This window comes from Chenopodium album, chromosome 13 (assembly GCF_948465745.1).
Source record: "Chenopodium album chromosome 13, dcCheAlbu1.1, whole genome shotgun sequence".
Taxonomy (NCBI): Eukaryota; Viridiplantae; Streptophyta; class Magnoliopsida; order Caryophyllales; family Amaranthaceae; genus Chenopodium; species Chenopodium album.
Genome location: NC_137846.1, coordinates 41,513,633 through 41,533,501, shown reverse-complemented (window position 1 = coordinate 41,533,501; position 19,869 = coordinate 41,513,633).

Genomic DNA, 19,869 nt, shown 5'->3' with positions numbered 1-19,869 from the left:
TTTGGTAGAGACTCTTACCATCCTTTAATTGACTAAAAGAATAATTTGGTTATAAGATATGAGTTTAATGATTAGATTAGACAAGTTCCAAACTAATTATAATTAATCAAAAGATATGCATGTGATAAGTGACTTAAGTAGTTGTGGGAAGGACAAGCTTAATTAAAAATAGTGGCTTTAATTTTTTATTTAATAAAAGAATATTATATCAAAAAAAGTGAAATAACTTCCTCAAGTATTGATAATGATTGTATAACTACCAGATATAATCATTAGAAGAAGGTAGAATACATTGCATTTGAGGATGTTAGTTGCCAACAAGAGGGAGGATGTCTGCTCTTAACAGTTAATTAGTTTGTACAAAACTATTCATTTGTTACATGCATGCATGTTTAATTGCTAAACATTGGCTCTTCAAATATTCAAAAGTTATTGTAAGAAATAAGCACTGCTTTAATAATAAATTAAACTTATTTCATCAATTTGAGCAATATCTTTTAGTCCCTTTGTTATTAGAATAAATTCTTGTTGGATTGATTATTTAATTTGAGATTGGTATTTTTAGGCAACAATTTTGAATTTGTTCGATGGCTTGATATGTTTCTTTTTGGTCATCAATTTGAACCTTTTGCCTTGATCTTCTTCCTAACTACTTACCGAGTACGAGTATTGATCAATTATTCATAGAGATAGGCTCATGGCTCAATTGGATTGTTCACACTATCTAATAGCTAGATATCATTTGTGTTAGTGTTTGTGCCGATAAGACCCATGCATCTGTGGGTATTTCCTTAGAGTTTGGCTTTGTAGGATTCTAGCTTAGGTGCGTCCTTGAATACGTATCTGTACAAGGAGATATATGAATAGATAGTATATTATACGGATTTTTTACCAAATGCCTCTGAGTTATTTTTTTATTCATCATATATCATTGTCACTAAATACCCTTAATGACTAACGGCAATAAACTCCGTGATTCATTAAGGCTAAAAAATGCCACGTGGCATATTCTAATTGGTTCATTTTTATAATTATTTTATTTAACAAAAACATTTTAAAAAGAAAATTTTTTAAAAAAATCAAAACCCAGCCATTCTCTACACCTCACACCAACCTAGTCCTTTGTCCCCCACCCTCCACCGACGGCATCGGCGACCACCCTTCTTCCACTTATCTCATATTCTCATGCCGTCGCCGCTTCTCTCCTTCCCAAAACTAGCTTCCCCCACTGCTTCGTCACCCCTCCCCCTACCATCTCTAGCCACTTTCCCCCTTAAATCACCTCGAAACCCTAAAACCAAAATCTAGACCTAGATTTTGGTTTTAGGGTTTCGAGGTGATCTAAGGGGAAGGGGAGAGGGAAATAGAGTGAGAAGTGGTGGTGCTCGTGCCAAAGGAGTGAGAAAGTACTGATAGGGTCGGGGTAGGTCGGCGCCGGAGTTGGGGAGCGGTGATGCTCGTACGTGCCAAAGGAGTGAGAAAAGTACGGGTTTTGGGGGGAAGCGATAGGGGAAGATTGGCGCCGGCGTAGGGAAAGCGTCGGAGTAGGGGAAGCGACGAGGGAAGGCCTAGCGCCGGCGACGGGAGGGTGCTCACCGGTCGCCAGTGAGGCCGCTGGTGGCAGTACTAAAGGGGAGGCTGAGGAGTGGTGGTTATTTATATATTTTTATGTTTTTTTAATTTTTTTAAAAAATAATTATTTCACTAATTTAATTAACAGCCAATCATATGCCGCCACGTGGCATATTTAGGTTATGACTAACGGAGTTAATTGCCGTTAGTCATTAAGGGCATTTGGTGACAATTTTGTTAAACTCAAGAGTATATGGTGAATTTGAAAATTTATATAGGTATATAATGAATAAAAAAATAACTCAAAGGCATTTGGTGAAAAAGCTGTATGTTATATGATGTACGATTTATAAATTTACATATTTACTTGTATCATTAGAAATTATGCGTGTCATTATACCAATGTATCATTTACCTATTTAGCGATATCTTATACATAAAGTCAATATTTACAAGTCCGTCATTTTCCAATGAACGTATACTTCGTTCATTTTCTAACTTTAATATTTTGACTTATGCACTATTTGCATACTCTATTTTGACTTGTTATATTGAATTGTTCTATTATATATGTTTAAGAAAAAATATATAGTATATATAATTATGTGATATCTTGTTCAATTCCCATCAATCATATCTATACTTTCATATTTATTGTAATTCTTATGTATTGATTATTTGATTCAATATATAAGTGATACAATAACTCATTGAAAAATTGACAAGTGCTAAATGAATAATGTTACAAGTAAAAAGAAATAGAGAACGGACTATGTGGCAATGAACTACACACCACCAAGAAATTGATGAAGTTACAATTCTCATTGTTGGTATTCAATGCTTGAAATTCTTGAATTTGTTGCATCTGCGTTTTGGTTTCTAGAGTGACTTAAGTAACTTAATTAACTACCTATAACCTATATACCAAAACAAAATATCTAGACGGAGGTTGTTTTCTATTTCTATTATAGAAAAAGTGGAAACGAAGAAATTAGCTAGACCAAATACTTTATTGGTGAACTAAAATTAAAGTTACTAAATAAATTAAATTATATATCCTCCATCTTACGGTTTATTGGTGAACTGGTTTTATGCTTATCTTGACTCCTATAAAAACTTCTGATTTTACTCAATTCAATATACCTGGACAACTAATTGATTAGACATGACTTAATGTTTGTTTCACTGAGAATCAATGCCAACAATAACCTAAACAATTATTATCATTAACAACAACTGAAACAACAACAATGTAATAACAATTAAAGAAAATACTCTGCAATAATATTAGTAACAACAACAACATCAGCAATAAGCCAATAACCATACTAATAATATTAGTTATATATAATGTTTATTGGCATTAATAATTTGTTGATATTAATACTAAGATATTCAAGTTCAACTTTCAAATAAATATATGAAGTTTTTTATTAAGATTTTGAATTTCAATCAATAATAAACCTTAGCTATGCCTATTATAGTTCTATTTATAATTGAGAAGAACAGAACAGATACGTAGTAATGGACAAACACAATGTCTACATTAATGATATGTTGTTTATGAAGTACTTTCTAAGGATCAAAGTCATAGACCTTATGCCAATTGTATCATAATTGTCGATTAATGAGTAAAATAATTAAGGTTAGTACGTTTGGTTTCGATACAATTTAAGTTATTTTCGGTTTAGATCACTTTGAGTATTAGGCCAAGTGATTTGAGGTTTGAATTTAAGTTTGATTCATCTTACTTCAGTACAAATTGAGTGAATAATTTCAGGTGATCATATTTGATCAACTTTGATAGGATGCGTGTATACAATGGTATATAATCTATATATTTATTGACATTTTCTCACAAGTTTATCAACCATGTGGCTCTCCTTTGTTCAAGGCCAAGTGAATTGAAAGCAATAAGTGGGAAATTTTAATTTAATTCTCTTTGCAAAATCCCTCCTATTTTGAGAGGAAATAAAGAAAATTGAAAATTTTATAAGAAAGGGCTTACTAGTTACTACACCCTTCTTTTCATATCAAATCACATACATTTCTTTCCCATTTCTTTCAACCAAATAAGGTGTCAAGTGTCAAGGTTTTAAGAATATTTCCTAAAAAACGAGATTGACTAGGTTGTCTTTTGTATAAAATTAGCTACTTTATTCAGTAGGATAAGCTTTACATTAACTAAGCTAGGTTGCCTTTAACTTATTACGGAGTATGAAATTAGCTTCAATTTATCTGAAACATTAGATTTATCGATCTTACGTTGTTTTTTCCCTTTCTTAAATTAGGATGATGTGAAAACAAATTTTAGATAGAAAAAACCTCACAAAAGGATGATATAAGCAAGAAGAGCCAGACAAATTTAAACGCTACAAGCTAAAGTTATGGTTTTGACAAAATATGCACTAAAATTGAGAGATTAGTTAGGTCTTGACTTAGTTTTCTTGGGTCACCATTGTTGTAGACCAAAGCAACACATAACATGGCAAAAAATGGGAAATGCTAATCATAGAACCTTAATGTTTAAATAGAGATCATGTATGATGTTAAGTCATTATTAGGCAAAAGAGAACAATTTAAATGCTCATGTGATTTCAGGACCTACTTATATGACCCCATGTTCTTTGATTAATTTTAGAATAATGTTTAAATTAGAAGATTGAATTCTTTGCATTTGGGCATATTGTATCATCATATGACTATACTTAATTAATTAAGACTTTAAACATGAGCAACTTGTGGCCACATGGTTCTGCCTCACTTTATCCCTTGACTTCCAATTTTGTAACTGTGTCAATAGATTATCATGTTTGTTAGACCTTCACTTTAGGCATCTTTTGACTAGGTAAACCATAAGTCCTTCATCGAGCTACAATTATAAAATTTGTATGAGATATCTACATAGATTTACAATAATTTATTGTAATAACAAAACGTGATTTTTAACAGAGTTAAGGTCAGCTAAGTTTTTTCATTCTCAAATTTATGAGAAAATGTTTACTTTTTATCTATATATGTGTATGCTAACGATAGGAATGAAACAATGATGGAGTAATCCCTAACAATCCTTGAGAAATGTTGGGGGTGGAGGCCATTATTAGGAAAATAGACTAAATTAAAATGTTTCAATCAATAAGCATTAAAAAGGAACACAAACATATATTGAGCTGTTTACAATAATAACCACGATTTTGATATGTTACTAAAATAATTTTTCGACAAAAAACCCTACAATGTTATACTTTCAATCTAAAAGCACTGAAAAGGAACAAAAACATTAAGCTGTTTACATCAATCACGTACGATTTTGATATTTAACAAAAACAATTTTTCGACTAAAACCCTACATTGTTCCTTTCATATTGTTTTGAAAATACAGCTTAATATGGATATTCTTAGCTAAAGTAAAGTTGAGACTGTCCAAGTTAAAATAATTGTTACTCCTTATTTATCCAATAATAAACTTTCATTTTATAACATTTTCATATTACTATATAAGTATATAACAATGTCAATATGACAATATGTCATGCAGTTTGATTAATATTCTTTTTTATTATACATGTCCACTTGAAAAAAACTCCTACAATGATATATAATAAGATTTGGCATAAGATTCTGCTGCCACATTTTCGCTTAAAATCCAATTAACGAACTAATGACAATTACAGGAAGAGGGGGCAAATGATCCAAGCCTGAGATATTGATGTTGGAATTAAATATATTAAACATCCGTCAAATAAGGAAACCATGACTATAATTAGAAGCAGGTGATCTTAGCATTATTAGTACCATTACTTAAGCCTCAGTTATTGGTTAATTATGTGAGAACAGCCAAACCGTAGTTAGTTGATCTGGTGATCTAGAATTATTCTTTTATACTACAGCTAAGCTAGTGAGTGTCTCGGACAATGCCACGAGTTGTTATTTTAATAATTTTTTTATTTAAAGAGGAAATTTGATGTCATTACATAGAAGTAATTGCATGCTATTTAGATAATAAATTTAATGCAATAACGCAAGCTAACTAAGATATCCATCCGTTCATAGATAGTGTTGAGAGAAGACTATCCTCACTCTTTGTATACCTTTTCTTTAAAAAAAAATAAAAAAAAAAACAATAACATAATTGAATACTTCGTAAAAATTTTAAGTTTGAAAGAAAAAAAGATTAAATTAACATAAGTTCTGCAAGGAATTGAACTAGCTAGCTAGGGTAAGAAAGATGTTTATAATACTCAGATCACTTATTATTCCCTCATTCTTGAATGCTCTAACTCCTCCAAGCAGTAACTTCGAAGAAAAATTAAATTATAATAAAAAAAATCAGTAAAAATTCAATTTAATAAAAATAATTTCAGTTAAGTAAAAGTGATTTAAGTTCAGCCAAAATAATTTAATTTGGCAAAAAATAAGGTGAAGTGAATATATAGGGTCTTTGTATATTGATACTGTGTGGAGTCCTTTACTAATTAGTCCAAATGTAACATTATTTTTTTAGGAAAAATTGTCAAAAATAATACAAATTTTGAGTGATCCGCTAAAAACAAGTCAATCTTTTAATTATTTATGAATAATACAAACGTTGAGAGATGTCCCCTTTAAACAAGTTACTAGATGAAGCCCGTGCGATGCACGGTTTGTTTGAATTATTTAAAACATTTTTTTTTTTTATTTATGTGTTAAAATATTACATATTTAGATAAAATTCCTAATATCAAAAGATAATATTTTATATTTAATTAGTTTAAACTTAAAAATCTCATTTGTCAATTTTGCTTACGTAGCATTTGAATTATTTAATTTTAAAAGAAAATAAAAATCTCTTATTTGATTGGATACAACTAAAATTTATAATCTTACATGGCGCGCTAAAAAAATTAAATTCTACGTGGCTCTCTAAAAACTCGAGAAAAAACTCCCCTTTATATATATATATTAGATTTTACCTACAACTTATTTAGCCGGTTAATTGTTTTATTTATCTTATAAAGTTTTTTAATAGTTTAAAAAAATATACAATGTTACGCGTTTCATATAACTTGTTCATGAGGTAACTAACCGGTTTTAACATGTTTAAAGCGGATACCCCTGATCAAAGTTTGTATTATTCAAAAATAATTAAAAGATTGACTTGTTTTAGATGAATTGCTCAAGATTTGTATTATTTAAAAAAAAAATTCCTTTTTTTTAATTTAAAAAAAAAACTTTTACTGGTACAAAAATAGTATAAATTGAATTTACAATCACAATTAAAGTGCACCAATAAAACTATTACAAGTTCTAGAAGTAGAAGTATTAATATTAAAAAAAAAAAAAAAAAAAATTACAAAAGCTAATGTAACGAAACATAATATTCTATATATAACAACATATCTCATTATTAAATTTATTTTTAAAATGAAGTACGTTTAAAAAAACTATGGTCAAAATTATTAGTACATATAAATAGTAAAATGATTTAAAACACAGGGAGTATCATTGATTTCGAAAGGCAAAAGTTAATAAGCACCTCGGGGCGTTAGATAAGAGAATTAAAAGTGGAAATATTAAAGTAAAATTAACATTAATTACACCGAACGACGCGTGATTTTGTCATACATTCCTAACTTAATACTCTTTCAACCAATAAAATTATTCCTTAACTAACGGCGCGGGGAGCTCGTTAACAAGATCCTTTTTCTTTTTTTTTTTTTTTTTTTTTTTTTTGTATGACTTGCCACTTTGCCAGCATCACCACAAACTGGGATCCATGTGGATTTACAAATTGTAATGTCTGCCACGTGGTCAACAATGGACCTACATTGTCGCTTCCAAAATATTAATGGAGGTTGCTTACAAATTTTCATGTTTGGAGTTAACCTTGTAATTTTCAAAATTAAACATAGTCACTATATATATATAAATGCAACCTTTGAAATTGAGAAACTAACCGTCAATAATATATATATATATATATATATATATATATATATATATATATATATATATATATATATATATATATATATATATATATATATATATATATATATATACATTTTATAATCTTTATTTAACTAATTGAAATTGTTCTCATACTTGTCATTAATCATTTATTGTGATATATAAGTTTAAAATATGCTTAGTTGAGTTGGTTTCTAATAACTTGGTTGGTGCAATAGATAGTGGGTTCTAATCCTACAACAAGCGCTTTTGTATTTATTTTTAGAATCAGAGAAGGAGTATGTTGCGTTGCTGAAGCGGGTTCAGAAATCCTCAATGACTCGGGATATTGGGGTTCAACTGCTGCACATATTTTCACTAGGATAGACTTTGCAATAGCTAGAGGGGTGGGCCCAGATTGTTTCTCGACTTCCCACTAATTTTATATAGGTTGTATGACTTTGTCTGTTTTTGAGAAATAATAATAATAATAATAATAATAATAATAATAATAATAATAATATTTTCACAATAAAAAAACTAATTAGCACCCCCGAGGTGTTAGAGAAGAGAATTAAAAGTGAAAATATTAAAAGAAAATTAATTACATCGATTGATGCGTAATTTTAACATGCAATTCAAAATTAATAATAAAAGTACTACTTTAGGTAATACTCCATCAATTAGTTATCTAAAGCCTCGTAATGCTTGTTAACAAGATCCATTCAAATTTCTAAACGATTTATTCTTTTCTCAAAAAGATTAAGAAAATAAAGCCACGTTTTTACTAATTTTCTTTGGAAGAAAACATGCACCTTAAGATTTTTTTTTTTTTTAAATGTATCTAAAATCTACTTTCCTAAATTTCATTTTAACTCACTAAAGTTACCTCTATGATTTTGTAATTTTATTCCCTTTTTTCAAAATAATTGTTTCATTTTAACCTACAAATTTGCTAAAGCGGAAATTTGACCAATAAAATCTTTATTTATTGATATACTACAAATACCGACATGACTTGTTTAATCTTATGTAACGTTGGGAGGCAGTAGGGGTATACATGGTGTACAAAAGAATCTTATACACAAACACCTTATTGGTTGAAAAGGAATCTTTTTAATTTGTGGGCCACCCTCATTCTCATTTGAATTTCAAACTTTTTTTTTTAAATTTTCAATTTTGAATTTCAAATTTATTTTACCTTTCAACTACCCACATTAATATAGTATATAATCCCCAAAAAAAAATAGTCTCTAATTTTTTTCTCCTCATTTTTTTCTCTCTCCTAATTTTTTTTCTGTTTCCTAATTTTTTTCCTCTGTCCAATTTTAACAGATTTCTCCCAAAAAAATTAGTCTCCTAATTTTTTTTCCTCTGTCCAATTTTTACTCTCTCCATAACGAATGAAGAATATTGAAGACATCTTACATTCTTAGTTTCTTCATGGAAAAATTTGACCCCGCTGCGATTTCTACAGATTTCTCCGGTGAAAATTTGAACAATTTTGTAATTTATTCCTGTTGTTTCTAGCCGTACTCGCGGTGGGTTACCATTATTAAAATAAATTTTAATGATAATACTTATGAAGAATAAACTTATTTGAATACAAGTTTGGTTGATGTTTCAAAAAAAACAAAGATTTGGAACTATATGCTGTAAGTAAATTAATTTGGTTAATGTTGATGTTGTAAAATTTTCGTAGAAATTGTAGCTGGAAATTGGTGTAATGTTTGCTGCCGGAAATTGAAATTGGACACAAAAAAATTTTCCGGAATTGTAATTGACATCAAACTGTCGCCGGAATTGTGGTGGGAGACACCAAAGTTTTGCCGAAATTGCCATAGATACATTTTAATAAATAAATTTCTTTTCACATAATGAACGTGTTGATACCCGTTAGTCCAATGGTCTAGAATACAAGCTTCGTGTGTTAATGTCTACAGGATACCACAGTTCGAACTCTGTGACAGTACATTTTTTTTATTTATTATTTTTTTTGGTCTTATAACTTTTCAATTTTACAGAATCATATTTAATTTTAAAATATCAAAATAACAAAAACATACTTTTTTTTTTTTTAATTTCTTTGAAGGGAACAAACTTATACCTTTAAATATTTATACTTTTTTATATTTAATAACTAATGTTTAATAACTATTTTATTTTTCTAAAAACAATTTGAAAAGTATTTTCTTAAGTAAAATTTTTTCAAATTTAAGAAATGTAAAAAGAGAACATCTTCATTTAATACCACCAGATTTAATAAAATATATTAATATTTAATCCAATGAATGTGCTGATACCCCCTTACTCCAATGGTCTAGACATTATTGAAATTGTGTATTATGCAAAGTCATTTAGTGTTCAAACCTTGCGACCTTAAAAAAACCTTTTTTAAAAAAAAAAATCCTTTCAAACATTTATTTATTTTAAAGAATCATTCTTCTGTTTATAAAATCTAAATTAATAAAAGTAATACTTTTAGATCTGCATAAACAATGTATTTATTTTAAAGAATCATTCTTATGTTTATAAAATCTAAATTAATAAAAGTAATACTTTCAGATGTGCATAAACAATGTTTTTTTTTTTTTTTGAATAAGCATAAACATTGTTTTAAACTCTAGTACACACTATAGTTATAAAAAACCAAAAGATACAAAACATGAATACTTATTTATAGAGATATTTTGGAGGGAATTTTCCCTCAAAAAAACAAAAATTTTATACTTATCCATGTACAAGTACGATGTACCCCACTTACAATGTACAATAAATGTAATCCATGTTTATTGATATGATATTTTAAAAAACCAAAAGATTTTGGAATTATTAATATTGACTATAATACATGTTTTGGATTTCAAATAATAAAACTTAAATAAAGTACTTACAATTTTGAACTCTCGAGGTAATACATAAAACCTACAATTTAAAGTTACAAAACGAATGACAAACATTTATATTTTTCAAAATATAAACATTACAACAATATATACATATCAAATAGATGAAATCATTACAAGGTAGCTATAAAAGCAACTGACATATCTGTAAACTAATCCATTTAGAAAGTGATGCACATCACAACACAAGAAATGTAAACAAATTATAGTTACGTATTGTTTTTAATACATATCAAACTTTAAAAATGAAGTACATGCATATTTTTTATTTTTATAACCCTAAATCCTAAACCCTAAATATAATGATATGAAGCAATAATGATCATTAAGTATTATTAGGCATCCTTTTGCATAAATACAATATCATATTCTCCTTTACAAAAATAAAAAATTCAAATGACATCAATATCAAATGTACAAAATAAAACACCATTTCTTTTATGATCAATAAGTTTTCAATTTAATTTACCTCCAAAAAAAAAAACGTGAAATTTTAATATTCGAAAATAAGAGGGACACAAATTACTATTCAAAAAAAAAAGAGGGACACAAATTACATTAAATTTAACCAATTTTATGGATATGATACTTACAATGCAAAAGCATCCAATTAAAAATTAGGAGGCATATTGTCTTTGATAGAATCATCAAATTCTTTTGATATAAACATATATGGTACAAATAAATAAATAATAGTATAACATATGTGCTGATACCCCTTGGTATTGTTAGTGAATACTTCCTTATTATTCATAAGTGTTCCGTGTTCGATTCCATACTACACCGTTTTTTTTTTTTTTTTTTGTGGTTTTATTTTTAGGTTTCACTCACATAATAGTCATAAATACTAATGTTAGTAATTATCAATAACACTATTTGAGGTTTATACTTATCCATGTACAAGTTGATGTACCCCCACTTACAATAAATGTAATCCATGTTTGTTGATATGATATTTTAAAAAACCAAAAGATTCTAGAATTATTAATATTGACTATAATACATGTTTTGGATTTCAAATAAAACTTAAATAAAGTAATTACAATTTTGAACTCCAATGATAATACATAAAACGTACAATTTAAAGTTACAAAATGAATGACAAACATTTTTATTTTTCATAATATAAACATTACACTACTATACACATATCAAATAGATTAAATTATTACAAGCTATAAAAGCAACTGACACATCTGTAAACTAATCCAATATAAAGTGATGCACATCACAACACAAGAAATGTACATAGATTATGGTTACGTATTGTTTTTAATGCATATCAAACTTTCAAAATGAAGCACATGCATATTATTAGTTTTATAACTCTAAACCCTAATAATATGAATCAATAATGATCATTATGTATTACTAAGAATCATTTTAGTATAAACAACTAGCTTAAGGCCCGTGCCATGCACGGTAAGTCTAATTTTCTTAAGAAAATTAATTATATCCAGCAAATTAAATTTGATAAAGCATACAAATCAAATATATAGAAATTATAATGTCATAATAATCTATATTAATAGGCAAAGCAACAAATTATCTAAAAATTGAATTTTTTTAGTCTGCCCGCACTCGAGAATTTTTCAGGCGGAGCTTGATCAGGCCTAGTGGTCATATTAGTGAATACTTAATTATAAATGCATTTTTAATAAACATAAAAAATCAATCGAACAACAAACTAAAATCTCCAAAAAAAATTATTAGGAAAAGTGCAAACATACACAAAATTACAAATAATATGTCACCTTTATATCTAAAAAATCATTTGTTAAACACAACATTTAGTTTATAGCTATACTATGCTCTATAAATCAATTTGTGATAATATGTACGTATAGTAGTAAAATTTCGTATACAAAATTATAATTAACTTGAATATATAGTTATATTTAATTGAAATTGAAAAAAAATATTAGCTAGAGGTATTTGAAAAAAATAAAATTAAGTGATATTTTAAATTAATTCTTTAACCTCTATTATATGAATCAATTTATTATAACTTTTTTGGTAAAATCTAATAATACTCCATTTAAAAGATTATGGACACCAAATAATTTCTTTAACCTCTATTATATGAAATAATTTTTATTTTTTTTTAAAGAAGTTGAAATAATTATTTAGGTAAATGTATATAGAATAATTATGGACACCAAATAAGAAGGAATATATATTTTTCATAAAAATAATATAAAAGATTTGAAATGATATTATTATAGAATCAAATATTAACAAAAAATAAAAAGTCAAAAGAAGAAGGGGAGTTTTGGAGGGAAAAAACAGCACCAAGATGTGACACGTGTCACTCCCGGTGTCTGTTTTAGTATGAAGTTATTGATATCATATTTTTCTTTACAAAAATAAATAAATAAATAAAAATGTACATAATAAAACTCCATTTCTTTTATGATCAATAACTTTCCAGTTTAATTTGCCTCCGAAAAAGAAAAATAAAAACGTGAAATTTTAATATTAAAAAATAAGAGGGACATAACTTACATTAAATTTAACCAAATTTATGGACATGGTACTTACAATGAAAAAGCATCCAATTAACATTTAAGGCATCATATTGTCTTTAATAGAATCCTTTAATTATTTTGACATAAACATATATGGTACATATAAATAAAAAATAGTAAAATATATGTGTTGATACCCCCTAGTGTAGGTGGTGAAAACTTCATTGTTGTTCATAAGTGTTCCGTGTTCAATTCCATACTACACCATTTTTTTTTTTGGGTTTTATTTTTAGGTTTCATTCACATAATAGCCATAAATACTAATGTTAGTAATTATCTATACAACTATTTGAGGTCTAGTTTCATAATATAAACAATTTTATTTTTCATAATGTAAACATTACACTAGTTTATTATTAGTAAATACATATCAAATAGATGAAATCACTACAAGTTATAAAAGCAAATAACACATCTATAAACTAATCTATTTAGAAAGTGATGCATATCACAACACTAGAAAAGTACAAAAAATATGGTTACGTATTGTTGTAAATAAATATCAAACTTTCAAAATGAAGCACATTCGTATTATTCATTTTATAATCCTAAATCCTAAACCCTAAACCTTACCCCCTAAACCCTAATAATATGAAGCAATAATGATCATTATGTATTATTAAGCATCATTTTAATATATACAATATCATATTCATCTTTACCAAAATAAAATTCATATGACAGCAACATCAAATGTACGAAATAAAACTCCATTTATTTTATGATCAATAAGTTTTCAATTTAACTTTAAAAAAACAAAAATGTAAGATTTTAATATTCAAAAATAAGATTTTACCCAAATTTATGGACATGATACTTACAATAGCAAAACATCCAATTAACATTTAAGGAGTCATATTGTCTTTAATAGCATCACCAACTTATTTTTGTATAAATATAAACGGTACAGATAAATAAATAATGACATTACGTATGTGTTGATACCTCCTGATGTAGTTGGTTAATGCTTTCTTACTATTCGTAAGTTATCGTGTTCGATTCCATATTACACCATTTTTTTTCTGGTTTTATTATAAACACTAATGTATCCCAGTCTAACTTTTAAAAACCAATAATGTTAGTAATTATGAATAAAACTAATGTATACCAATCTGATTTCTTTAAATTCCATAAAACAAGGTTTTTCCAAGTTTCAACAGCATCAAAATTGTATTTATAGCATCAAAAAGGTATTTAAAGGAGTAGTACAAATACTTGATTGCTGATTCATATCTAACATATTACTTAGTCATTCAAATCAGAAACATTGGATGTATACTGGTCGTTTAAGACCATATTCTCATAAGCACCATCATCAATGCCCCGATAATTCACCATCTGCCGGCTATCATTTGGAAATAGTTCATGATCGTGGGACAACACACAATTCTTAATGTAAAATCAACCATTTGAGAATCGTGCCTCAACACACACCTTGCAGTTTGTAGGAGGACATGATATCTTCTTTCCCGATTTCTATTTCCTCCTGTCTTTTACACCCATCTTACAAACCAATCTAATATGGGACATCATGTGACCTTTAGGCTCCATCTCCCCAACACCTAGACGATTTACTCCTTTTTCACGATACTCGTTCATTATTAAACTTGTTCGAACAAAAAATTGAAACCCTTTCTCAAAGGCATATATATGGCAAAACTTTGTAAATTCTTCATCACTTGCAAAATACATACCCACAGCTAGAGTACGGCTGGGTTGTTCTTCTCCGTTTGACCAATTCGGATAATCATATTCATTTATATTGTTATTAACCTCAACCTCTTCATTATCAATGTTATTAAACTCAGCCTCTTCATTGAGATCGAATGGCATTGTTGCTTCTTCTTTACATCGTTTGATTCTGCATCTCTGATTGAGTTAACCACATCGTTCATCACTTCATTAAGATCAATGTTCAAACGAGGGGACTGGTTTTCGCTTTCCATTTCACTACCAAAATGTCAAACACAGTACTGTATTTAATTTCAGATGCTAAAAAATAAAAAAAGATACTATAAAATAATATTTTATTTAATACTGACAAAATGATACTGCATATAACAAACAGGTCCTATAAAATAGTTTATTATTGACAGCAAATGAACATCGATTCCATTTAACAATTGATACCAGTACAACGGAACCCAGAAATACTCCTACACTTACATAACATTTCACAATAAACAATTATACCATAAACAAATCCCAAACCCAACATACAAATCAATCTAGTAATCTACACGATTTACCCTTTCAAATCAATCTTTATAACAATTCTAATTTTGACCCAAAATCAATTTCTTCAAAATCAAACAATGAAAAACCTAAATTATCAAAGTCATCAAATTAGGAAATTTTATCGAAATAATTCAACAACAAACAAGATTACCTCCGAATACTTGTAAATGATTGACGAAATTAACATCCACTTGAATAATTTTGTCACAATTCATTCCTTATTCAAATTGGTATGTTCTTCGTCAAGGAATTTTGGGGGAAAAAGATGGAATTTTGGGGGAGAAGATGGTATTCAAACCTTAATTGGGAAATTAATTGTGTATTGCTGCATTAATTGTTGCCGCCCATTGAAATTTTTGCCACTCAACTACATCACAATGGCGCCCAACCTGAAAGTATAGCCGCTCGTTTTTCCCTCTTCTTTTTTTCCTTTCCCTCTTCTTTTTTTAGTTTTCCTAACTTCAATGCTGACTTGGCGATTTTTGATTGGTGGTGTACAAAAACATTTTATACACCATGTGTACCCCTACCCTTTACCTGTAACGTCAAAGTGACATAAGTGAATAGTGTAAATATCAACAAAATGGGGATTTACTATGAAACGGAGAGAGTATTCAATACTCCCTCCGTATTTTATTACTTGATCTATTTCTCCTTGGCACATATGGAAAAACAAATATTTGATCAGTTTAATCTTTAATCATCAATAATATAAATTATAATAATTGAAAATTAATTAATAATCTATTCATTGAGATGATTTCAACAGGTACCCACAATACTATATTTTTTCTTATATATAAATTACAAACATTAGTTAATGTAAGTCATATGAATAGCACGTGCAAAAAGTGCAAGTGGAGCAAGTAATATAATACAAAGTAAGTACATAACAGAGGATTCTTCATCTAACAAGGACAAATTCTCTTGCCTTTTTGCCTCATGCAAGTAGCCATTGCACCAGCTAGCATAACCCAGCCTCCTCACCCACCACCCAGCCACCAGGCCTACCACCCGCGCCACTTTGTATTCTTAACCGATAGATCCTCCAAAACCCATTCTTCTAAACAATGATGTTAATTGATTAACTTCTAGTACCTTCCAACAAATTTATTAATATAGTTTAACATCAAGTGACTACTTGACTAAACTATTAACTCATGTACTTTCTCTTATTTTTCTTTTAGTTGCAAAGTTGTAACACTTTTCATTTTTTCAATGTGCATTTATAATCCGACGAATACATTTTTAAAAATTTTTTTAAAAAAAATACTCCGTACTTCGGATCTTTTACCACAACGGCTAATTTGACAAAAGTATTTACTAAAATGGCTAATTATAAAATTTAATTCCCAAACTAGCTAATTTATTAACTTGGAAGGAATTTATCTATTTCTTATTTTTCTTTGAACTGGTTTGGTTCACTTTATTGATTTTTTTTTTTTAATCTTTCTTTTTTGGTTTATTTTAATTTTCTTAAAGATTTTTTTAAGTTGGAAAATTTAAGCAATATACAAAAATGTAGAGTATGTAAACAGTGGCACAACCCTAATTTCGATCCCAAAAAAATCCCTTATTTTTCGTCTAGATCATATCAATCACAAAAATTTGGATTTTCAAGTAGTATTGTTGTATAAGACTATCACAAATTATACGGCGATAAGGGAAATAAAGTATTGTTCATCTTTTCCGGAGCAAATAAAATGATTCTATGGTCGACAATTTTATAACTCTAGTTATTTATAATCCAGACTTGATTGTTCCTACTTACTTTCTAAATTTTAGGCTTTTATCTTAATCTAATGCACCTTTTCTCCCTGTAAGTGCATTAGAAACTTTAGGCAGAAAAGGTTAGGTAGAGCCGAATCTAAGCGTTGGCTAGGTAAGCGTCTTGTAGTAAGAGGAGTAGTTATGAACCCTGTACACCATCCCCATGGGGGTGGTGAAGGGAGGGCCCCAATTGGGAGAAAAAACCCCACAACCCCTTGGGGTTATCCTGCACTTGGAAGAAGAAGTAGAAAAAGGAATAAATATAGTGATAATTATATTATTCGTCGACATACTTTAGACATTAATATATTTATATCTTTATGTGTTAAAAAAAAGAGTTTTTTTTTTATTTTTTTTATTTGGATGGAAGTTTGGATCTTTTTTTTTTTTTTTTTTTTGAGTGAACGTTTATGTTGTGTAACTTTTTAAAAAATTGAGAATTGTTGCAAATATATTATGTTGAATGTTATTATTCAAATTAATGATATTTTAAACTATGGCATTAGAATTCCCAAAGAAAAACAAAAATCCACAATTAAAAATAAAAAAATAATAAAAATAAAAATAAAATAAAAATAAAATCATAATATGAACCAAACCAGTTCAAAGGAATATAAGAAATAGATAAATTCCTTCCAAGTTAATAAATTAGCTAGTTTGGGAATTAAAATTTATAATTAGCCGTTTTGATAAATACTTTTGTTAAATTATCCATTTTGGTAAACTATCCCCGTACTTCTTATAAAAGTATAAATTGAAGGGAATCTAATATGATCTCACTATATTTTTCTTTAAACATAGATTAACAAATTTAGTCATAATAAAATATACACATAAATACATAATGTATAAGTTAACATGTTGCAAATAAAAAGAATCAGATGTCAAATTAGAGAAAATAATTAGAGAGAATGAATTTTCGTATCTTGCATTACGGTATGCACAATATATTTATACAACATAAGAATAAAGATTAGGGCTTATACATTGGCCCATTAGCTATACACATTATATGGCTTAACACCCCCCCCCCCCTCAAGTTGGAGCATGCAAATCACAAAAGCCCAACTTGCCAAGTAAATACAAGAATTGGTTTTTACTCAAAGCCTTGGTGAATATATCTGCTAGTTGATCAGTTGCCTTCACATAAGATGGACTAATAACACCTTCCTAAATCGCATCGCGGACATAATGACAATCAACCTCAATGTATTTAGTATGCTCGTGGAAGACCGGATTCTGCGCAATATACAATGCAGACTGATTATCACAAAACAAACTCATTGCACGGGGATGCGAGACTCCTAAACTTAGAAGTAGAGCCTTCAACCATTTCAACTCATCAGTGATTTTAGACATCGAACGTTACTCTGCCTCTGCAGAAGATTTAGCCACAATATCTTGCTTCTTAGTCTTCCAAGAAATAGGGGAACCACCAAGAAACACCAACCAACCGGAAATTGATTGCCTCGTCAAAGGACAACTAGCCCAATTCGAATCACACCAACCTGTAATATGTAAATCACAATTTGAACTTAAAAGGATTCCCTGACTCGGACATCCCTTCAAGTAACGCAGCGTACGGAGGGCGGCCTCCCAATGATCCTGTCGCGGTTGTTGCATAAATTGAGACAAGATATGCACCGCATAAGCCAAATCAGGTCTAGTAAAAGATACATAAATCAAACGACCCACAAGCCGCCGATACATTTCAGGATCAGAAATAAGAGGGGACTCTGATTTAGCCAGAGTATGATTCTGCTCAATTGGAGTACCTGCCGGACGTGCCCCTAGTAAACCAGACTCTGCAATAATATCAAGTGTATATTTCCATTGACATAAAAATATGCCCTCCGGACTTCATGCAACCTCAATACCAAGAAAGTACTTCAACACTCCCAAATCTTTCATATGAAAACAGTCACTCAAATATGATTTGAATGTTGAAATTGCAGAAGAATCATAGCCAGAGATTATTAAATCATCAACATACACCAGAACACTAAGTTGAATAGCCCTAGTTTGCAGAGTAAAGTGAGAGTAATCAAAGTATGATTGCAAGAAACCGTACCTTTTCAAAGATGTGGCCAATTTAGAAAACCAACAACGAGGTGCCTGTCGTAGTCCAGTCCATACAATGACTTCCGAAGACGGCACACCATACCAGGTTGAGAACCATGAAACCCGGGGCAGGTTTCATATAAACCTCTTCATCAAGATCTCCATGTAGAAAAGCAGTGTGGACATCCATTTGGTGTAATTCCCAGCTTTTTGCAACGGCAACAGCAAGAAAAGCACGAACAATAACCATTTTAGCTAGTGGAGCAAAAGTCTCGGTATAATCGATACCCTCAACCTGATGATTACCAAATATCACAAGACGGGCCTTCAATAGTTCAACAGTGCCATCAGAATTAAGCTTGACCTTGTATACCCATCGATATCCAAGAGCTTTCTTTCCCAGTGGTAATTTTTCCTGCACCCATGTTTCATTTTTCTCAAGAGCAGTAATCTCTTTTTGCATAGCCTCTTTCCACCCCGCATGTTGCATGGCCTCATTAAAATTACAAGGCTCAACAATAGTATCCACAACTGCAATAAACACACGATGACGCATAGAAAAATTATTACAATTCACAAAATGTGCTAAGGGATAAGGAGTACTTGAGGAACTTGGAGTAGACGGTGAACTCAGAGAGATAGATGGATTTGAAAGAGATATAGTATGTGCGACGTAATCACGGTGCAACCCGGGAGCTTTTCGTGGCCTTTGACCACGACCCAACTCAATAGAGGAAGAATCATTGTTGGTCGAGGAAGGAGCAGCAGCACTGCTGTCCGAGGAAGAAGCAGCAGCACTACTGTCCGAGGAAGAAGCAACAACGCTACTGTCCAAGGAAGGAGCAGCAACAGTAGGTACAGCAGTA